This window comes from Heterodontus francisci, chromosome 35 (assembly GCF_036365525.1).
Source record: "Heterodontus francisci isolate sHetFra1 chromosome 35, sHetFra1.hap1, whole genome shotgun sequence".
NCBI lineage: Eukaryota > Metazoa > Chordata > Chondrichthyes > Heterodontiformes > Heterodontidae > Heterodontus > Heterodontus francisci.
In genome coordinates, this window is record NC_090405.1 from 17,186,741 (window position 1) to 17,210,229 (window position 23,489).

A 23,489-nucleotide genomic window follows, 5' to 3' on the forward strand; every position below is an offset into this window, starting at 1 on the left:
CAACATTCACATATGAGAAACTGACAGGTACAGTGTAAACCCCACACTAACAAACCAGCAAATGCCAGGGACAGAGTAAAACCAACAGTCCTAGACAAGAAACTGACAGATACTGTGTGAAACCCAAAAATCACTTTTTAGGATTTAGCAGTTAATGTGTAAAAACCTCTCTTCAATATCCATCCTGCAAGGTACAAAGAAAATTAGGTACAAACCCAGGCTCATACTTCGAAGACTGAGAGATAAAGAGCAAAACACAGACTCACCTACAAGAGGCTGACAAGTACAGAGAATAAAACAGAGGGGGTGCAGATTAAAAACACATGCATGTAATGGATACTGATAGGGATAGAATCAAACCCTTTCTCACACATGACATGAAAATTGGTGGTGTCGTAAATAGTGAGGAGGAAAGCCTTAGATTACAGGCCAATATAGATCATCCGAGGCAGAGAATATAAGAGCAGGGAGGTTATGACGGAGCTGTATAAAATGCTAGTTAGGCCACAGCTGGAGTACTGTGTACTGTTCTGGGCACCACACTATAGGAAGGATGTGATTGCACTGGAGAGGGTGCAGAAGAGAGTCACCAGGATGTTGCCTGGGCTGGAGCATTTCAGCTGCGAAGAGAGACTGAAAAGGCTAGCGTTGTTTTCCTTAGAGCAGAGAAGGCTGAGGGGAGATAAGATTGAGGTTTACAAAATTATGAGGGGCATTGATGGGTTAGATAGGAAGAAACATTTTACCTTAGCGGAGGGGTCAATAACCAGGTGGCATAGATTTAAGGTAAGGGGCAGGAGGTTTAGATGGGATTTGAGGAAAAAAATTTTCCCCAGAGGGTGGTTGGAATCTGGAACGCACTCCCTGAAGAGGTGGTAGAGGCCGGAACCCTCACAACATTTAAGAAGTATTTAGATGAGCACTTGAAATGCTATAGCATACAAGGCTACGGGCCAAATACTGGAAAATGGGATTAGAATAGTTAGGTGCTTGATGGCCAGCACAGACACAGTGGGCTGAAGGGCCTGTTTCTGTGCTGTATAACTCTATGACTCTATATCAGAAACTGATAGATCTGGACAAAAGCTGATGTTCACATACAAGTTGTTGAAAGATATGTGGTGAAACTCACTTTTTTTTTATTTCCAAAATATACTTTATTCATAAAAATCTGTAAAAATTACATTCCCAAACAGTTTAAAACAGCATCAAGTCAAAAAATACAAACAGTGCAAAGGTGATCAGCTACCTTCTGTACAATCATGAGTTGCCTCACAACCCTTCCATTTCATTGTCATGCCATATACATTTTTACATTTACAGCACACAAAATTTCTCCGATACAGTTCGAGGGATTTCCCATGGATCCAGCCCCTCAGTTCAGCTTGGTGGGGGGACCTTACACTGTGGTCTTTCCCCATTGAGCCTTTGCTGCGGCTGCCCCAAGCTTTAGTGCGTCCCTCAGCACGTAGTCCTGGACCTTGGAATGTGCCAGTCTGCAACATTCGGTGGTGGACAACTCTTTGCGCTGGAAGACCAGCAAGTTTCGGGCAGACCAAAGGGCGTCTTTCACCGAATTGATAGTCCTCCAGCAGCAGTTGATGTTTGTCTCGGTGTGCGTCCCTGGGAATAGCCCGTAGAGCACAGACTCCTGTGTTACAGAGCTGCTTGGGATGAACATCGACAAAAACCACTGCATCTCTTTCCACAAAGTTAACTCACATAGCAATAGCAGAAACAGTCACAAACCAAAAACTGAAACATACAGAGTAAAAACCCACATTCTCACACCAGAAATTCACGGCTACAAAGTGAAGCTGACTCTCTCCTCCCAGGCACTGACAGGTACAAAAGAAAACACGCACTAACATATCAGGAAATGAAATGTAGGAAATAAAACCTGATTATCATGTCAGAGATTGGCATTAATGACAGTTGTGGTACCTAGAATGCTCTGCGCTCCAGAATTTGCCTTGTCTTTGATAAGGAGCAGGCGCGGTAGTGGCTGAGCTCCATCTGCAGCTGGAGCGGAATATTCACAAAGTGCAGGGAGACCGCGCCCGTAGCGGGTGCACACAGCTGGAGCAGGGCGTCAAGGCCACAATAGGATGGAACAATCCCGTTTGTGTCCCTGCGGGTGGTGGTGAAGCTTTTCCCTGTGAGGCTTCCCGAAACTGCCCGCCAGCAAGGTCAACTGATCAGAGAACGTCTGTAAATGGATAGGAATTGGGGCTTGGGCAGGGAGCGTCTCTAAATGAATAAGATTTGGGGACTGGGCAAGGAGCGTCTGTAAATGGATAAGAATTGGGGATTTAGCAGGGAGCGTTTTTTCGTCCGTTCGTGGGATGTGGGCGGCGCTGGCTCGATCTCAGCTGCAGTAATGTGTCCAGTTCTGGGCACCAGGTTTCAGAAAGGACATCAAAGCTTTTGAGACAGTTCGGAGGAGATTTACGAGAATGATCCCAGAGATGAGGGGTTTCAGTTCTCTGGACAGGGTGGTGAAGCTGGGATTGTTGGCCAAAAATGTCAAGGGGAGGTGAGGAGCGATCTTTTTACCCAGTAACTGATTCGGATTTGGAATGAATTGTCTGACAGGGTGCTGGAAACAGATTCAATTATAACTTTCATAAAGGAATTGGACAAATATTTCAAAGTGAATTTCTCCAGGACTATGGGGAAATAGGCAGGGGGTTGGACTAATTGCATCATTTTTTTCACAGATTCAGCACAGGCACAAAAGACCGATTGGCCTCCTTCTGTGCTGTATGATTCTATGAAATAGTGACAGTCAGGGCAAGTCTGTATAAGAAGGAGAAATGGAGACAGGTCAGGGAGAGCACATCACCAAAACTGAGAGATACTACATTGGACAGGGAGGGTCGGAGGGGGAGAGAGCATGTACATACAGTCAGAATCAGCACCTTCAGGGGAAGAGAGAGAGAGGAACCAGTGAGTGTCGAACTGAATCCAGCCAGAGTCAACCTGCTGAAACACCAGTGAGTTCACACTGGGGAGAGATCATTCACCTGCTCCGTGTGTCGGAAGGGGTTCGCTCAGTCATCCAACCTCACTGAACATCAACTTGTTCACACTGATCAGAGACCTTTTTAATGTCCTGACTGTGAGAAGAGCTTTAAAAGCAGTAATGATCTGCTGAAACACCAACACATTCACTCTGGGGAGAGGCCGTTCCCCTGCCATGTGTGTGGGAAGGGATTCACTCAGTCATTCAATCTGCTGCAACATCAGCAAGTTCACATGTAACTGCAGGGGTTGGATTCTGCTGTTGTTGCTGCTATTCATCACTTTCAGAGACAAAGTTGGGTCTTACTTTATAACCAGTGTAGTCCAGAGCAAAAGCGTCTTCTTAATGTTGAGATAAACGGGAGAAGAAACCGGGAAGTGGAGGCGAGGATGGGGGAGGTGCTGCACCCTGATTTTAATGGTGCACCCTCCCTCCCCCGGGGTCCTCGCTGCACACCCGCCAGGCCTGGCGGCTCTGATTAGGGTCCTGAGAGCCCCTGAGACTCGGTGCAGCTGAGGCTGCGCTCACCCCCGCTCAGCTCTGTTGTGATATTTAAAATACGAAAGGCCTGTTAGACTGAGAGCTGATCTGGAATTTAGAAAGCAGCATTACTGGAGGCTCATTGCTGCTCAGCACAATCTCACCCCCGATCCTGGGAATTGTTGATTCTACACCCTGTAGTTCAGTTCTTCACTTAACTAGAGGGGGAGATGTGTGAGCAGAAAAACAGAGCAAATTAAAAAACACAGCTGGACAGATGTGCAACAGGTCAATCCACTGTTACAATAACTCCATCACTGACTCCCTCCTGACAGTAATCAGCTCTTTCACAGAGACTGTGGGTGGCTCTGAAAAGAGCCTTTGGTTTATTAGATGTCATTTTGGCCGCTTTACTTTTTCTGGGAGCTCTGAGCGCTGGTTTTCTTGGGCAGCAGCACAGCCTGGATATTAGGCAGCACCCCGCCCTGAGCGATGGTCACCCCTCCCAGCAGCTTGTTGAGCTCCTCGTTGTTGCGGACGGCCAGCTGCAGGTGTCTGGGGATGATGCGGGTCTTCTTGTTGTCCCGGGCCGCGTTACCGGCCAGCTCGAGGATTTCAGCGGTCAGGTACTCGAGCACAGCAGCAAGATAGACCGGGGCTCCAGCACCCACACGCTCAGCATAGTTGCCATTTCTCAGGAGCCTGTGAACACGGCCCACCGGGAACTGCAGTCCAGCCTGGGAGGAGCGAGACTTGGCCTTGGACCGAGCTTTCCTGCCGGTCTTTCCTCTTCCAGACATTTCCACAATCTCACAAATACTTTCACAAAGAATGGATAATTTCTCAGCTTTTGTCATAAGCTTAAAACAGTCAGGATGCCTGAGTGGTCTAAGAGGCTGTGTTCAGGTCGTAGTGTTTTCTGGAGGCGTGTGTTCAAATCCCAAATCTACCAAGTTGTGTTTTGGGAGCAGCGGTGAAGGGAAAGCATGGAAGAATATTGAGAAGGAAAATGAAAATGGACCCAAAGATGTTTCTTCAATACATTAAGGTAAGAGGCAACTAAAGAAAGAGGAGTGCACTGAAAAGACCAAAAAAATCACAGTGATTTTTGACATCTTGCCAGGATTGAGTGGCGCGTGCACGGGATGATGTCATTTTGCAGCGCCAACGTCATCACATTTCCGCAACAAATCCATCTTCGTGCATGCGTGATAAAGCGTCATTGGGTATCTAGCCACCCCATCCCCCCACCACTTGGCTGGAGGAAGTGGCTGAATGGGAGATTTTGAAGCTGTAGCTCTCCCCCCTCGGCAACACACTCCAGGCCTCGACGATTCCCCCCCTCAGTCGCTCGCTCCAGACCACGCTGCTCCCCCACCCCCCCACTCCCCTGGCCAGTTGTTCCTCGCTTCGCACTACCCCACTCTCTGGCCACTCGCTCCAGGCCGCGCCGCTTCCCTCCTCTCAGCCACTCACTCCTCCGTCGCCCTGTCACCCCTTGCGGCCCTCCTGCTTCTACAGGTGGCGCCTGGTGAAGAAATGTGGGAGCGAGTGTCACGGCCAGAGCTAGCAGCTGTGGGCTGGGCTGGGACAGGGTGGGGGGTGGGGGTGCGGAGAGCGAACAGCCAGAGTGCGGAATTTCGCCAGTAGGGAGGAGGGGGAGAAAGCGAGTTGCAGAGGGGGGAGAGCGGTCAGTGAGGTGGGAGCTAGTAGCTGCGTTTGGGTGAAGTCAGTCCTGGTCAGTTATATAAACAAATCACAATAACGAATTGGCAGCACATTTTATCCTCTGCCCGATTTTCCTTTCCATCGATCGGGGTGCTAATTCACTATCTTCCAATGGAAATTCAATCATAAAATTCCTTTTGTATTTAATAGGATTACTGAAATGTTAAATGGATCTGAGGATTACAGTTAGTATTAGCAAACACACCCGAGTGAATTAGCACCCCAATCGATGGAAAGGAAAATCGGGGAAAGTATAAAATGTGCCGCCAATTTCGTTATTGAGATTCGTTGAGTAATTCGATTCTGCCCAGCACTGAAATTGGCGGCTTTTTTGAATTCAACCTTTCTGCCAGGACGACAATTTAAGCCAATGATTTGCTGTATTTTCTAATTCGAGGCTCGGCAATTGGTTAAGACATGCGAATGGGAAGAGGGTGACCAATCAGAAGTGGGCTCTGGATAGCGCGGGCTCAAACTGCGGGAATTCCAGGTCCCTGAATGACTGAGCTGAAACTGATCAGTTTCACAAACCCTGTCAGTTTCAGTGCAGGAAACACCGTCTCGGGGGAAATAACATCACAAGTGGGTCTGGTTCCAGTGACCGATTCAACGGCTGCTGCAAAACTCCCGGATTCCCTCATTGCAGCGAAATCATTTTGAAATTCTATGAAAACAATGAGTGATTCTGGAGGAGTGATGTGGCTTTTCACTGAGGGCATGTGTCGACTGGGGAAATAACTAACTGTAGAGTCTCGGGCACTGTTTACACAGCCCGTTTAGAAAATCAAATCCACTGCACATCCTTGCTACAAATGAAATGTCAAATTTGGGGATTCTAGTTTTGTATCTCGAACACAGCACAGATTTATTCCAGACAGTTCTAAACAGCCTATCCCAGCTCCCGTTTCCAGGTCACTGCTCTCTCTGTGAGGCGGTGAGTGGCTCTTAGAAGAGCCTTTGTTGTGTGTTTGCTGGAAAGGGTCGAGTTGTTCAGCCGCTGAATTCGTAGAGAGTGCGGCCCTGCCGTTTCAGAGCGTACACCACATCCATGGCAGTGACCGTCTTGCGCTTGGCGTGTTCAGTGTCGGTGACCGCATCCCTGATCACATTCTCCAGGAAAACCTTCAACACCCCGCGAGTCTCCTCATAGATCAAACCCGAGATTCGCTTGACCCCGCCACGGCGAGCCAGGCGGCGGATTGCTGGTTTGGTGATGCCCTGGATATTATCACGAAGCACTTTGCGGTGCCGCTTTGCTCCGCCTTTGCCCAGTCCGTTCCCTCCTTTACCTCTGCCAGACTTTCTTTTATTAATTTCCAAAATATACTTTATTCATTAAAATCTGTAAAAAAAAAATACATTACAAAACAGTTCCCAAAAGCACCAAGTCAAACAATACAAAGAGTGCAAAGGAGATCAGTTTCCTTCAATACAGGAGTGAGTTGCCTCACAACCCTTCCATTTCATTGTCATGCCATGTACATTTTACAGCAAACAAATATTTTCTGGCTACAGTTCGAGTGGTTTCCCATGGATCCAGCCCCTCAGTTCAGCTTGGTGAGGGGACCTTACACAGTGGTCTTTCCACATTGAGCCTTTGCTGCGGCTGCCCCAAGTTTTAGTGCGTCCCTCAGCACATAGTCCTGGACCTTGGAATGTGTCAGTCTGCAACATTCGGTCGTGGACAACTCTTTGCGCTGGAAGACCAGCAAGTTTCGGGCAGACCAAAGGGCATCTTTCACCGAATTGATAGTCCTCCAGCAACAGTTGATGTTTATCTTGGTGTGCGTCCCTGGGAACAGCCCACAGAGCACAGACTCCTGTGCTACAGAGCTGCTTGGGATGAACCTCGACAAAAACCACTGCATCTCTTCCACACCTGCTTTGCAAAGACACATTCCAGAAAGAGGTGGGCAACGTCTCTTTTCCACCACAGCCACCTCGAGGGCCGCGTGTGGATGGGGTGAGACTTCGGGTGTGCAGGAAGGATCTGACAGGGAGGGCTCTTCTCATCATCAGCCAGGCTACATTTTGGTGCTTGTTTGAAAGTTCTGGTGATGAGGCATTCTGCCAAATGACTTTGGACTTCTGCTCAGGGGACCATCCGACAGGATCCACCATCTCCTTTTCCCGTCGGGCCTTGAGGATATTCCGTGCAGACCACTGCCTGATGGATTGGTGGTCAAAGGTGTTTTTCCACAGAAACTTTTCCATGAAGAATAGGCAGTACGGCACAGTCCAACTGGATGGAGCATTCCGCGGCAATATGACCAGGCCCATCCTTTGCAACACCGGGGACAGATAGAACCTCAACACGTAGTGACACTTGAAGTTTGCAAACTGGGGATCTACACACAGCTTGATGCAGCCGCACACAAAGGTAGCCATAAGGATGAGGGCGACGTTAGGTACATTTTTCCCGCCCTTATCCAGAGGTTTGAACATCGTGTCCCTCCGGACTCGGATCATTTTGGATCCCCAGATGAAGCGGAAAATGGCTCAGGTGATCGCCACAGCGCAGGAATGCGGTATGGGCCAGACCTGCACCACGTACAGCAATGTGAGCACCTCGCCCTTGATGACCAGGTTCTTACCCATAATGGAGAGAGATCGCTGCTCCCACATGCTCAGTTTATGTTGTACCCTGGCTACTCGCTCCTTCCAGGTTTTGGTGCACGTCCCAGCCCTTCCAAACCATATCCCCAGCACCTTCAGGTAGTCTGACCTAACGGTGAAGGGGACAAAGGATCGGTCAGCCCAGTTCCCAAAGAACATGGCCTCGCTCTTGCCGTGTTTAACATTGGCTCCCAAGGCCAGTTCGAGCTGGTCGCAGATGCTCATCAGTCTGCGCACAGACAGTGGATCCGAGCATAAAATGGCGATGTCATCCATGTACAGGGAGGTTTTCACCTGAGTGCCTCCGCTGCCTGGGATTGTCACCCCTCTGATGCTCGCATTCTTCCTAATAGACTCAGCAAAGGGTTCAATACTGCAAACAAACAAGACAGGGGAGAGAGGACAGCCCTGTCTGACTCCAGATTGGATCGGGAAACTTTCTGATTCCCACCCATTGATTGAGACTGCACTACTGATGTTTGTGTAGAGTAGTTTGACCCAATTGCAGATTCCCTCCCCAAACCCCGTTTTGGAATGCACATCCATCATGTAAGTGTGCGATATCCTGTCAAAAGCCTTCTCCTGGTCCAGGCTGATGAGGCAGGTGTCCACCCTCCTGTCCCGTACATAGGTGATCATATCCCTGAGTAGCGCAATGCTATCAGAGATTGTCCTGCCTGGTATAGTATAGGTCTGATCAGGGTGAATCACCAACTCCAGAGCAGACTTGAATCGACTGGCTATGACTTTTGACAGAATCTTGTAGTCAGCATTAAGCAGTGAAATGGGCCACCAATTTCTTATTTCTGTCCTCTCCCCCTTCCGCTTGTCGGTGAGGGTGATGATGCCTTTCCTCATGGATTCTAACATACTGCCAGCCTGGAGCATACTCTTGTTTACTGCCAGACATGTTGATTCTTTCCTCAAATCAGTGCACAATAAAAGAGACTGATTCTGTCAGGCTCCTTTTTATACAGGCCACCTGGACCTGGCTGAGAAAGGTAGAGTGAGAGCAGGGAGGGGAGGAGACAAGAGTGAAGATTAAACAGAGAGCTAGATGGAGGAGACACCCAGAGTGACAGACAGAGAGAGAACGGCCCCTCATCTTTCAGCTCCACCTCCATTTTCCTCCGGGCTGCCAATTTCAAACCCTTTATTAACAGTAGAACCGAAACCCAGTTCTCCACACAAACCCTTCCAGACTCGGTCTTCATAGTCAAGGCTTTCCAGAAAGCCGGAGCTTTTAAATATGGTCCCGATGCAATTAACACTCAGTAATATTCCCACCTAAACACAGTCCATTCTTTAACAAGAAACCTCCTCAGTAACATCACCATTTCCACACACATCCGCTTCCAGCAGTTTACAGCACCTTACTGCAGCTGTTTGGGGAATCTCCTGTGTTAAGATTGGAGTTGGAAAGCGGCCTTTACCCGGCAGTGTTATTGTCTCACACTGAATCTGCTAGATATCCTGTTCTCTTTATTGCGAGAGAGAAAGCACGGATTTAGGAAATGTTCATTTGAAATGATCCCTATTGAGAACGAGCCCGGCCTTGGGACAGGTATTCCAGTGCAAAGAGCTGTCCATGACCGAGTGTTGCAGACTGGCACATTGCAACGTCCAAGACTATGTGCTGTGGGACGGCATTAAAGCTTGGGGAAGCCACCATGGAGACTCAATGGGGAAAGGCTGCAGTCTAAGGCCCTAGTAGGCCATAGTACAGTGAGGGGCTGGAACCCGTGTAAAACCCCTCGGGCTGTTTGCACCAGAGAATGTTTGATGTGTAATGTAAATACTGTAAATATAACCTGTGCAGGCAGGGATAGTGAGATACATCATGTACATTATTGAAGGAAACTGATCTGTATTGTACCTTATGTAATATTAAAATTGAACTGCTTTGCAATGTAATTGCACAAATTTTACGAATAAAATACATATTGTGCAAAAGAAAGCAGCTTTCCTGTCAACACACACCTTGTCTCAGGGCACAACTTTCCTGTGATCTTGTCATACCCAACTTCGCTCTATATCTTCTGACACACACACTTTCCAGTCTGTCATTTCCAAAAACAAGCATTCTAAAATCAAAAGACCTTTTGTTTATTTCTCCTTTCTTTTCATTTCTCCTCTATTCTTCTCAATCACTCCCTTCAACAGTCCTCTTCAGATCAAGGTGGAATGTGAATAGTGTCACAACTCACCTGACACTATTATTACCCTTCTTTTCTCTTGTCTCGTTCAATGGGAAAGTTTTATTCACCAGTCTGTTGCTGTTTTACACTCTTGCCATACCATCTGGTATTGCATCCATCTGAATTCTGTGCTTTCATGGCCTTATATTTCTTTTCCACTTCTGGATGATTTGTTTGCTTCAGTTCCATTCAACCAGGCTGGACCACAGGGAAGCTTAGAACCTTTGCCTTGGACGGGTCCACGTTGATCCATTACATTCAGAATCACCTCCTTGAAATAACTCCATAGTACAACTACAGTAACCACACAGCATCTGCTTCAAACACTCCTCCACATTTTATCTGTTCTGACCGTCAACACCTCCAGCTCTTTTGTTTAAGTGGAACCCATCAGGTGTGTATAGGCTCCTTCTATTCTGAAAGCTGTAGCACTGGTTCAGGGAATTCAGCCCTGTTTCTCTACTCGAAAGGATCAGCCATGCTTGATCTGCCTCGTATTTTGCTTTTATTGCAACGTTACAAGACCTCCAATCCTCTGGCACCACACCTGTATCCAGTGAGGGGTTGGAAAATGATGGTCAGACCTTCCACTATTTCTTAAAAGCAAACTACTGCGGATGTTGGAAATCTGAAACAAAAACAAGAAATGCCGGATTCACTCAGCAGGTCTGGCAGCATCTGTGGAAAGAGAAGCAGAGGTAACGTTTCGGGTCAGTGACCCTTCTTCGGAACTTCGGAGTTCCGAAGAAGGGTCACTGACCCAAAACGTTAACTCTGCTTCTCTTTCCACAGATGCTGCCAGACCTGCTGAGTGAATCCGGCATTTCTTGTTTTTGTTCCACTATTTCTTCCCTGGCTTCTTTCAACAGCCTGGGGTACATTTCATCTGGTCCTGATGATTTATCCACATTCAAGGATGCTCATCCCATTAAGACTTCCTCTCTCCTTAAGTTATCACGTCCAATACTTCACACTCCTCCTCCTTAATAACAATATCTGCATCACCCTCTCATTCGGGAAAACAGTAAAGTATTCATTAAGGATATTGGCAACATCTTCCACCCCGATACAAAGGTTACATTTTTGATCTTTTATGTGCCCTGCTGTTTGCTTAGTTGCCTCTTACTCTCATGTTTTGTTGCAGCATCTTTGGGTCCATTGTTACTTTGTTTGTCCATGTTCTTTCCTGCTTTTTCTTTGCTTTTTGCCGCTGCTCCCAAACGCCTCCAGTTCAGTCAAAACACAATTTGTCAGAAGTGGGATTCGAACCCACGCCTCCAGTGGAGACTGCGACCTGAACGCAGCGCCTTAGACCGCTCGGCCATCCTGACTGCCTGTGATGTGCTATCAATGCTAAGGAAATTATTCATTCTTTGAGAAAGTATTTGTGAGATTGTGGAAATGTCTGGAAGAGGAAAGACCGGCGGGAAAGCTCGGGCCAAGGCCAAGTCTCACTCCTCCAGGGCTGAACTGCAGTTCCCGGTGGGCCGTGTTCACAGGCTCCTGAGAAAGCTGAGCGTGTGGGTGCCGGAGCCCCGGTCTATCTGGCTGCTGTGCTCGAGTATCTGACCGCTGAAATCCTCGAGCTGGCCGGTAACGCGGCCCGGGACAACAAGAAGACCCGCATCATCCCCAGACACCTGCAGCTGGCCGTCCGCAACGACGAGGAGCTCAACAAGCTGCTGGGAGGGGTGACCATCGCTCAGGGCGGGGTGCTGCCTAATATCCAGGCTGTGCTGCTGCCCAAGAAAACCAGCACTCAAGAGCTCCCAGAAAAAGTAAAGCGGCCAAAATGTCATCTAATAAACCAAAGGCTCTTTTCAGAGCCACTCACAGTCTCTGTGAAAGGGCTGGTTACTGTCAGGAGGGAGTCAGAGATGGAGTTATTGGAACAGTGGATTGACCTGTTTCACATCTGTCCAGGTGTGTTTTCAGTTCCCTCTCTGGATTTCGCTCTGTTTCTCTGCTCACACATCTCCCCCTCCAGTTAAGTGAAGAACTGAACTACAGGGTGTCAGAATCAACAATTTAATAAATCCCGCTGCCTTCGATTTTATAAATCCCGAGACCATCCCGGTACATTAACGGGAACTGGTTCGGAGCTGATGAATTAATTTAATAATGGAAGTGTCCGGGTTAATTCTCTGTTTTTCATTTGGACAGTTTGAATTGTGTTTTTTTTTCTCTCTGGTGATCTGAGCGCCGCTTCTCAATGAGAATCTGCTCCCGGAACAGAGTAAATGCAGGAAGGAAGAGGCCATTCTCGGGCTGTGTGTTTCTCTCCTAACCTGATCTGTTTCGACCGCACTGTTCCCAGAGGACGGAATCAGTGAGAGTTGTGCACACACAGGAGCTGAGTCCATTGCAGCGCTTTAATATGTGCCTTCTCCCCGGCCCTCCCTATTCTCCGGACACAGAGCTGTCTGTTTCCCCCGGCGGCGGGATAGAGTCGGGGATTCTCTCCCCGCAGTGTCAGGGTCTGCAACCCCAGGGAACTGGCGGTTTCAGTCAGAGTGACCGAGCTGCCTTACATATCCTGTGTACTAATCTCCAATGGATTCAAATATTAGTGAACTCATTGGGTAATGTTTGTAAATAACCCTCATGTGAACGGACCCGGCTCCATTAATGCCTTCCAAATAAAACTGGGATCCATTTCTTTTCCCCAAATGCCAGCTAACGGATCCCAGGAGCGGGGTTGAGATTGTGCTGAGCAGCAATGAGTCTCCGGTAATGCTGCTTTCTAAATTCCAGATCAGCTCTCAGTCCGACAGGCCTTTCGGGAAAGTGATGTGACAAAACAGAAACCATGTGGCCTCCCCTCCAATCTAATGGGTTTGATGATGAACAGAGATGGCAGCTCTTTCCTTTGCTGATTTGGTGGCTCTGAAAAGAGCCCTTGTTACACTTGTTACTGAAGCTGGGTTTTAGGTGCGTTCCCCGCGGATGCGGCGGGCCAGCTGGATGTCTTTGGCCATGATGGACCGGGATCATTCTGGTGAATCTGCTCATTTTCCGGCAGAAGCATCAGTCGCTGTTTGAACTGTTTAAAGTCAGTGGTGTATTAGCAGCCAGAAAGTGAAGGGCAGTTCAATGCTCCCTGCAGCATTATCCGCCTCTTTCAGGAGAAAGGATCAGAAACCGCTCGTTTCTGTCAGTCCCCGAGAAGCCTGTGAGAAGCGGTTAGTCGCTAATTTGTTCCTTTTACAGAGAGGAAGCTGATATTTGTCCCGTTTTAAATTGCTGAACCGGACCTTCCTCCCGCCGCTTACAGTTAACAGATTGACAAATGAAAACGATTCCTAAAATCGCGTCAGGATTTTGTGACGGTAAATACAGTAAAACAGAACATAAAATGAGAGGTTTTAAAATTGTTGCCTGAAAATTGAAATTTTCCATCACTTCAATTCCTTCCTGCTCTGGAATTGCCAGGCTTTTTCCAATTGGAAAATCTAAGCCAATGAGAACTTCTATTTACTTATATGTGATTCTCCTATTGGTTAAGAATTGGATTGAGAAGCGGGTGACCAATCAGAGACAGAGTCAAACTGTGGGGATTCCAGGCCCCCAGTAACTGAGCTGAAACTGTTCAGATTGACAAACCCTGGCAGTAGCTTCACACATTGGACACTTCACACTGAGTCATTCAAGGGCTGGTGTGAGAGAAGCTTCAGATCCTGTCATTACTCTCTGACTCATTATTCATCTCGAACCAAACAATTAGTAAATGTGAAGCAGTGAAGAGACTTTTCACTCTCACTGCAGAATGTGTCATCTGGGGAAATAAGGAACTATTATATTCGGAGATTCCAGGTACGTTCCTCCCTGAACAAATCCATTCCTAACATTCCCGATCACAGCCTATCCCAGCTCCTGTTGTCACCCGACTCCAGCTGAATTGGAGAAACTCATGTGTTGGGGTTTGAGTTGTGAGGTGGGGTTTCTCCGCCAGTGTTACTGTCTTACAGACTCTCCCCCTGAATTTGTGAACTGAGACTGCACCGAAGACATCCCCAGTTAGAGTGAGGGCCGGGTATCCCTCTGTTTTATTACAGAGAGTGGGGAAAGGGCTGGGTGGAGTGGATGTCAGCGAGTCACCAGGGATCCTGGATTTACTCCAAATCATTTCCATGTGGAATCTGCAGGCGGGGCCGGGACAGGGATCATTTGATCAGGGGATCAGCTCTTTCCTGAGAGATGTGGGTGGCTCTGAGAAGAGCCCTTGTGTTCAGATGTTTACAAGTTTCCCACGCTTTCACTTCTTTCCAGACCCTGCTTTCTGAGACTTCGCTGCTTTCGGCTTGACCTTGCTCTTCCATGTCTGCACTTTCTTCAGCGCCTTTCCGCCCGCCGCACTCTTGCCTTTTTTGACCTTCTTCGCAGGAGACTTTTTCTGAAGCGCTGCTTTCTTCACCGCCTTATTTGGTGTTGCCGCCGCCTTGCTGCTCGTTTTCTTGGCTGTTACTTTCTTTGTTGTCACTTTCTTGTCTGCTGGTTTCTTCACTAAAGATTTCTTGTCTGCTGGTTTCTTCACTGAAGATTTCTTGTCTGCTGGTTTCTTCACTAAAGATTTCTTGGCTGCTGGTTTCTTCACCTTCTTTCCCACTTTTCCCTGGGTTTTCCTTCTTGCTGATTTTGAAGGAGCCGGAGGCGCCCTGTCCCTTGCTCTGCACCAGGGAGCCTTTGTTCACATTCCTCTTGATACTTCGCTTGATCTGGGTCTTGAGCTTCTCCTGAGCGGTGGCAGACCTGCAAGGAATCAACTACCAGCTAGCGTATAAAGCGAGACCAAGGCTCAGGGCCTTCAGTGACCTGGAGGGGAGTCGGAGAGGCAGCGGATCCTGTGAGGAACCACAATCAAGGAAGGATGAGAAGGTCATTGTCAGGGTACAGAGGAGATTAAGTTAAAGATTTACCAGTTTATAAGCAAGCGCAGAGCCAAGGAACGGTGCTGGGGCAGATCAAATAATCGGCAGTTGTGATCAGTTGGAAGGCAAGAGTGATTCAATGACAGAAGAGATGATGGTGCAAGGCAAAAGTCAGGGACAGAATAAGTAACATTTTGTAAGCACAGATACCAGGAGTGGGGTTTGAACCCACGCAGACACATGTCTATTGGATCTTAAGTCCAACGCCTTAACCACTCAGCCATCCTGGTACATTAACTCACCACTAAAAATGAAATTTAATGTGATCCGGGTGCCATCTGTCCTTTTACAATATAAAGTTATGACTCCTCTCCCATGCTGAATTGGACCCTTCATTATTTATGAACCTCAATCGGATCACTCCTCAGTCTAGGTTTCTCTAAGGTGTAGGGTCCCAAATCTTTTAGTCTAACTTGATAACCAAGATGTCTTATACTGGGAATTCGTCGAATGTCTCTCCTCTGTACCCTTTCCAAAGCCTCAATATCACCCATCATGTGAGGAGACCAAGACTGGATACAATATTCCAAGTGAGTCCTGACCAAGGTTTCATAAAAGGACAAATTCGGGACATCTCAGATACTGAAGGAGTCCGTGTCCAGAAGCAGCAAGACCTGGACAACATTCAGACTTGGGCTGCTGTGGCAAGTAACATTCACACCACACAAGTACCAGGCAATGACCATCTCCAACAAGAGAGAGTGTAACCATCTCCCTTTGACGTTCAACAGCATTACCATCGCTGAATCCCCCCACCATCAACATCCTGGGGGTTACCATTGACAAAAGCTTAACTGGACCATTCATATACATACTCTGGCTACAAGAGTAAATCAGATAGTGGGAATTCTGTGATGAGTAACTCAGCTCAAGGCACGTGGTGAAATGCTCATTAGGAGAGCTGGAGAAATGGACTGGTCAGGTGGGCAGAAAAGTGGCAAATGGAATTCAACTTGGAGAAGTGTGAGGTGATGCCTTTGGTGAGGTCAAACACAGCAAAGGAATACACAATTAATGGGTGAATGCTGAGAGGTGTAGAGGAAGTGAGAGACCTTGAAGTGAATGTCCACAAATCCCTGAAAGTAGCAGGACAGGTTGATAAGTTGGTTGAGAAGGCTTATGGAATCCTTTCCTTTATTAGCCGATGTATAGAATATCAGAGCAGGGAGGTTATGCTGGAACTGTATATAACATTAGTTAGGCCACAACTTGAGTTCTGTGTGCAGTTCTGGTCACCTCATTCCAGAAAGGATGTAATTGCACTAGAGAGGTAACAGAGGAGATTTACGAGGATGTTGCCAGGACTGGAAAAATGCAGCTATGAGGAAAGATTGGATAGACTGGGGTTGTTCTCCTTGGAATAGAAGAGGCTGAGGGGAGATTTGATTGAAATGTACAAAATTGTGAGGGGTCTGGATAGAATGGATGGGAAGGGTCTATTTACCTTAGTAGGGAGGTCAGTGACTAGAGGGCATAGATTTAAAGTGATGTGTTGAATAATTAGAGGGGAGATGAGGAAAGGTTTTTTCACCCAGAGGGCTGTGGGAGTCTGGAACTCACTGCCTGTAAGGGTAGCTGAGGCAGAAAGCCTCAACTCATTTAAAAGGTGTCTGGATGTGCACCTCAAGTACCTGAACCTGCAGGGCTACGGTCCAAATGCTGGGCAATGGGATTCAGCTGGGTGGCTCGTTTTTTGGCCTGCCTGTGCTGTAAACTTTCTATGTTCTATGATTCTATGCAGACACAATGGGCTGAATGGCCTCCTTCTGCACTGTAATAATTTTGTGATTTTTGACTCTCCAAAACTTGTCAACCATCTACAAGGCACAAACCAGGATGAGTGCAGCACCAACAATACTCTAGAAACTCGACACTGTTCAGGACAAAGCAGCCGCCTTGATTGTCACCCCATTCACCACCTTAAACATTCACTCCCTTCACCACTGACGCACAGTGGCAGTAGTGTGTACCATCTACCAGATGCACTGCTGCAACTCACCAAGGCTCCGCAGACAGCACCTTCCAAACCGAAGACCTCCACCACCTTGAAGGACAAGGGCTGCAGATGCATGGAAACACCACCATGTGCAAGCTCCCCTCCAAGTCACACACCATCTGATCTGCAAATATATCGCTGTTCATTCACTGATGCTGGGTCAAGATCCTGGATCTCCCTTCCTAACAGCACTGTGGGTGTACCTACACCACATGGAGTGCAGCAATTCGAGAAGGGAGCTCACCGCCACCTTGTCAAGGACAATTAGGGATGGGTAACAAATTCTGGACTTGTCAGTGTCGCTCACATCCCATGAAAGAATATGCCTCATCTTATACTCAATTATCCTCTGAATGCAGCTCAACCCTCTATTTGCTCCAACTATCACTTCACAGCATTGCTGCTGTACCTTTTGAGATCTGTGCACTAGAACATCCAGATCTCTGCTCAAAATTATTTTATTTTTTCCACCTGCTTTAATGTTTTTCCCTGAAGGGTGTATGAATGTTGAGCATTCGCCCTGTCCACATGAATAACACTGCACTTACCCAAATTAAACATCATTTACCAGTCATGAACCCAATCTCCCAACACATTAAGATCAGCCTGAAACAGTCGAGTATCGTCTACAGTCTAAACACTCGCACAGATCTTCAAATCATCTGTCAATTTACAGATGGTGCCCCCTCCACCTACATCCAGATCATTAATAAAAATAATAAAGAGCAACAGTCCCAACACCGATCCCTGTGAGATACCATTGGTGACTGGTCTCCAAACAGATCCAGATCCATCTGTAACTACTTTCTGCCTACGTCGTGCCAGTCAGTTCCCAATCCAGATCAATATATTACCACTGATACCAGGGACTTTAATCTTATAGAGAAGCCTCTTGTGTGGAACCTTATCAAAATCTTTTGAATGAGATCAGCTAATTGAACACAGGCTGAGGATTAGGCCTAGGCCTGTCCTGCTCTGTGTATGGGTCGCAGGACCAAACAAGGTGAGATCAGCTCACTGAGCACAGGCCCATCCTGCTCTATATGGTGCTCAGTACCTCACCAAATGAGAATAACTAACACACCACAGGCCATGGAGCCTCGGCCCATCCTTCTCTGATTGTGGTTCAGTGCCAACCAGGTAAGATCAGCTAATTCAGCACAGGCCGGAGATGGAAGCTGGACCTTTCCTGCTCTGGGGACTCCGTACCATACCAGGTGCGATGAAGTAAAATACCACAGGCCGGGGATGGAGCCTGAGATTTCCCTGTTCTGTGTGGGGCTCTGTACAACAACGTGTGAGAAGAACTATCATCCCTCAGGCTGAGGAAGGAGCCTGGGCCCATTCTGTTCTGTGTGGCTCCTACCACACTGAGTGGGATCAGTTAACTCAACACAGGCCATGAATATAACCAGGCCCTTTCCTGCTCCGTGTGGCTCAGTATCACACCAGGTGGCATCAGCTAACACAGCACAGGCTGGGGCTGGAGCTGGAGCCTGGGCCCGTCCTGCTCTGTGGGTTCAGTAACAACCCGTAAGATGAACTTTTTTCAAAAGACTTCAGTGTATTTAACTCTGTCCAACACTGTGAGGCAGCTTTCTATGTTTATAAAGAGTGTAATTTATTGACTGGTCTCTTGGATCAAACAGGGTAACAGACAGAGGTCTGTGTGCAGAGGGTTTGGAGGTGAGCTCTGATTCCTAACCCTTTCTGGATTGTGAGGAATAAAGAATGAATGAGAGAGAGAGAATGTGGGAGAAGGGATGATGGAAGAATTTGTCCGTGAACCTGATTAAAAGTGGCTCAAACTCAAGATAATATTAAGATATCAAGAGCAGAACATTAACATAATCTGAGTTCCGCGATCTGGTCGGGTCCCATTCCCCTGAAGTGAGGAATGAACGCGTGGGGAAATTCCGCCTGGAGTTATATTTGTCTCCAATGAAGATGAGTTCACAGTGAGGATGGAATAGCTCAGTTGGGAGAACACTAGATTGAAGAACCAGGATACAATCCCTGGTTTCATCAGTTTTAATTTGGTGTCTCCATCAGTTTAAGTAGAGAGAATCAGAGGGGAGATTTTCCACTCTTGATCCCATGGGCTGAATTTTAAACTAACGGTGCGGCTCTCGGCAGAGGCACCGGAAGCGGGTGTCGTCACCACACGAGTGAAATGTGGCCGACCGACCCCGATCACGGAGCAGCCGACCAATTAATGAAGGGGAGGCGTGGGGCCCATGTAAACAAGGACCAGAGGCAGGGAACGAGGCACCGATGGCACCGACATCTGACACAATGGCAGGTGCTGGCACCATATTGAAAGGGCTGCCAGACCTGCATTCACTGCTGCCTGGTTTAAAGGAGTGTCTTCCTGAGAGCCCTCTGCTGTCCCAGGACCCGTTCTGCTGCCTCTGCTGTCCCAGAACCCCTTCTGCTGCCTCTGCTGCCCCTGGATCCGTTCTGCTGCCTCTGCTGTCCCAGGACCCGTTCTGCTGCCTCTGCTGCCCCAGGACCCGTTCTGCTGCCTCTGCTGCCCCAGGATCCGTTCTGCTGCCTCTGCTACCCCAGGATCTGTTCTGCTGCCTCTACTGCCCCAGGACCCGTTCTGCTGCCCCAGGACCCGTTCTGCTTCCTCTGCTGCCCCAGGACCCATTCTGCTGCCCCAGGATCTGTTGTGCTGCCTCTGCTGCCCCAGGACCCATTCTGCTGTCTCTGCTGCCCCAGGATCCGTTCTGCTGCCCCAGGACCCATTCTGCTGCCCCAGGATCCGTTGTGCTGCCTCTGCTGCCCCAGGACCCATTCTGCTGTCTCTGCTGCCCCAGGATCCGTTCTGCTGCCCCAGGACCCATTCTGCTGCCCCAGGATCCGTTCTGCTGCCTCTGCTACCCCAGGATCTGTTCTGCTGCCTCTACTGCCCCAGGACCCATTCTGCTGCCCCAGGACCAATTCTGCTGCCCCAGGATCCGTTGTGCTGCCTCTGCTGCCCCAGGACCCATTCTGCTGTCTCTGCTGCCCCAGGATCCGTTCTGCTGCCCCAGGACCCATTCTGCTGCCCCAGGATCCGTTCTGCTGCCTCTGATGCCCCAAGACCTATTCTGCTGCCTCTGCTGCCCCAGGACCTGTTCTGCTGCATCTGCTGCCCCAGGACCCGTTCTGCTGCCTCTGCTGCCTGATAGGTAAGGAGCTGAATGCGAGCCTGCAGTGACCATGGTCCCACAGTTTAGCGATGCCTTCCTGCAGGTTCGCCTCCAGGTGGCAAGAGATAGGTGGAAGATCCTCTTTCCCAGGGATGGGAGGTGAAGACCTGCCCACCTGACCAAGTAAAGCTGGCTGGAGATAGTAGGTGAAGTCAGCAGCTGTGGGGTCACCCCCAGGACATGGATCCAGTGCAGGAAGTGGGTCAATGACCTGATCCAGGCTGCTCAGGTGAGAACTCCAAACACTTTGGACCCTTTGGACATTGCATGTGGCAGAGTGAGAGGGAGTGTTTGGTGGAAAGGGAGTGACCACTAAGTCATGTGTATTGGGGAAGGGCAGCAGGACATGCTGCCTGAGGCTTGGCTGCATCTCGGTGAGAGGTGCACGTCAGTCATTGTATAAACTCACACAGTCCCTCGAGAGGGGGCCACATGCAGGAGGAATACGTGTGTCCCCATCATGGACTGCTGGACTATCACCATCAGAGATGTTGGGCTTGTCCCCGCTGGGAGACTAACTTTGTTCATCATAGTGGCTGCAGGAGAAGACAGCCCACAATCGGAAAGAGCGTGTCAAGACTGGCGGTGGAGTGCCTTATCTCCGTGTTCTCATCCCGATGGAGGAGGAGGCCATGGAACAGGCCGGGCAGCAAGGCAGCTGCTCCATAGCTGATGGAGAGACAGGGTCACCTACCCAAGAGAGTGACTGAACATCTCCTGGGGCACAAGGGAGCATCCGCTGCAAAGGAACCACACTGCACATCTGTTCACCACTGCATCAATGGAGCTGCACAGTAGGGGTGGTTGGAATGTCGCGATGGGCAGACCCTAACCCTTCAATGTCACTGTTTTTTCATGCAGGCTAGGATGAACGACAAGCATGAAGAGCTGGAGAGACTGGGGGACAGCCGGACACCTCTGAGGAGGAGGTGGGAGCCTCAGAGGGTGCACCGTCACATCATTCCCCTGCACCCTCCACCAGCACAGAAACCCTCACTCGGTGGGAATCCACTCGCTGTTAGATTTGGTCACACAAGCTGGTGAGCACGTCACAGACAGGCCCGGGCAGCTGACGGAGGCTGTGACAGCCGAGGCCACTGGCAGTTGGGAGTCTGTGGGAGGCCAGGCCCATGCTGAGTCCCAGGCTGATGACGTGCCTCTGGTGTCACCAGCAACACGGGAAATGCTGCAGCTGCAGCAAGAGGTCAGGCAACATCTGGCAGAGTTGCCGGAGGTTATGTGTACCCAAGCTCGGATGATGGAGGAGTCCATCCAGGCCTTGCATGCTGTACAGTCTCCGATGGGGGTGTGTCTGGCTTCCTTCCTTGAGAGATTGGTGACTCTGATGGAGAGCCAGATCCAGCCGACCAATCAGTGGCTGCCGGAGATGTGCGCAGACCTGCACTCCATCACTTTGTCCATGAGCTCCATCCAGTGGTGACAAGGCGAGAGGGGGGACGAGGCACCTGAACTCTCCACCAGGTCCACGTCCCTCTCAGGTCAGCAGGGAGGTACAAGTGTGTCTTATAACTGGGGAGGAGCAGCTGGCTGCTACATCTGGGGTCTCCTCTCTGGGTGCTCCTGGTGTGGACAGTAGCTCTAAAGCCCCTCTGCCAGTGACACCAGTGATGCCAGTGCCTGCCTCCATCACCCTCGATGACAGAGGGGGGTCTCTGTACCTGTGCAGGAGGCCCTCAGTTTGCCGGGGCCCTCCAGGCCTCAGGCAGCAAGAGGACGGCCACCAATGTCATCCCAAGCCATGGGGCAGCAAGGTCAGCAGCCTGTCTCCATCTCAGCTGACAGAGCAGGGGGAGCACCACGTAGGAGCACCCGGAAAAGATTTCAGAAGAGCACCTAGATTCACTGAGGGGTTCACGGGTGAATGTGCATTCCAGATGGATAGGGTTGCGTTTGTTGTCACACGGAAGAAAGAAATGATGTTCTCTCACTATGTCTCCTTCCTATTGTTGATGCCCTTTGGGACTTCATTTAAACCCTTCCTCCCAAGGGGCTGGAAGTGAGGGACCAAGCCCTGAGTTCACAAAGCTTCGGCCTTGTCACTGTGCGATGTGTACCTGGACTCTGCAGTGCAGAAGGAAGGAGGCGACAACAGGGCTGCTTAAAGCTAAGACTTTATTGCTGTGGTTCCAGAAGGTGGTAAGGCTCAAAGGAAACTTGAATGTATAAGGGTGTCTCATGTCTCCCTTGTGTGTATCTCATGGCCCCTTTCCTGCTGTGCGTGAGGTTCTTCATCTGGCACTGCTTGGGCAGCATCCTCCTCCACATCCTCATCATCAGAGGAGACATCACACTCCACGATATCCTCACTAGTCAACACCTCACCCCTCTGTAATGCCAGATTGTGCTGTGCACAGCAAACCACCACGATATGCGAGACCCTCGCCGGGACATACTGAAGGGCTCCACTGGATCGATCTAGGCACCTGAATCTCATCTTCAGGAGACCAATGGCCTCCTTGATGGTCGCTCGGGTTGACCCGCAGCAGGTGTTCTACCTCTCCTCTGCATCCGTGCGTGGGTTCCTCACAGACGTCAGTAGTCATGTCCTCAGTGGGTAGCCCTTGTCTCCAAGGATCCATCTCTGAAAGCGGATGGGGCCGCGGAAAGGTTCTGGCACCTGGGAGTGCCTTGGTATGCAGGCGTTGTGGCTGCTTCCCGGGATTTGTGCACACACCTATGGGATCCATTTGCAGTGGTCGCAGACCAATTGCACACTGAGCAAGTGGAAGCCCTTCCTGTTGAAGGCTGCTGGCTGGTCTGCAGGAGCCTTGATGGTCACATGGGTGCAGTCAATGACACCCTACACCTGGTGGAATCCAGCGATGGCCCCAAATCCTATAGCTCTCTCAGCTTGACTGTTTGGATCAATGTGCACATAGTCACCGGCCCTCCTGAACAGGACATTGGTGACCTCCTTGATGCACTGATTCACTACAGACTGTGAGATTCCACACATATCTCCAGTGGATCCCCACAATGATCTGGTGGTGCAGAAGTTCAGTGGCACGGTGACCTTCAGTGACACTGGCATCAGGTGCCCACCAAGTCGCATGGGGCACAGCTGCATCATGGCAGAGAGATCAGTGACGACCTCCGTGGAGAGGTGCAGTCTGCGGAGACACTGTCACTCGGACATCTGCAGGTAGTTGAACCTCGGCTGACGTGTTCCTCTGCCTCCTTCTCCAGCCTCCTGTTCGAGGCTGGCCTTCCTGTGGGCCCCCAAGCTGCTGTGGTGCCCCTGCTGGTGCCTGCGCCTCCCTCCCTTCCTCTCTACTCCTCCTCCTCCTCCTCAATGGGAGC

The 23,489-nt window shown here is 49.4% G+C and overlaps 2 non-coding genes across 2 annotated transcripts; both read right to left on the reverse strand.

The window, feature by feature from the left end:
• Nucleotides 1-11,295: 11,295 nt before the first annotated feature.
• On the reverse strand, nucleotides 11,296-11,378 carry trnal-cag (transfer RNA leucine (anticodon CAG)). Its single transcript has one exon. It is a non-coding gene; the product is annotated as a tRNA-Leu (tRNA).
• A 3,744-nt stretch (nucleotides 11,379-15,122) lies between these two features.
• On the reverse strand, nucleotides 15,123-15,205 carry trnal-uaa (transfer RNA leucine (anticodon UAA)). The gene has a single exon. It is a non-coding gene; the product is annotated as a tRNA-Leu (tRNA).
• Nucleotides 15,206-23,489: the final 8,284 nt, after the last annotated feature.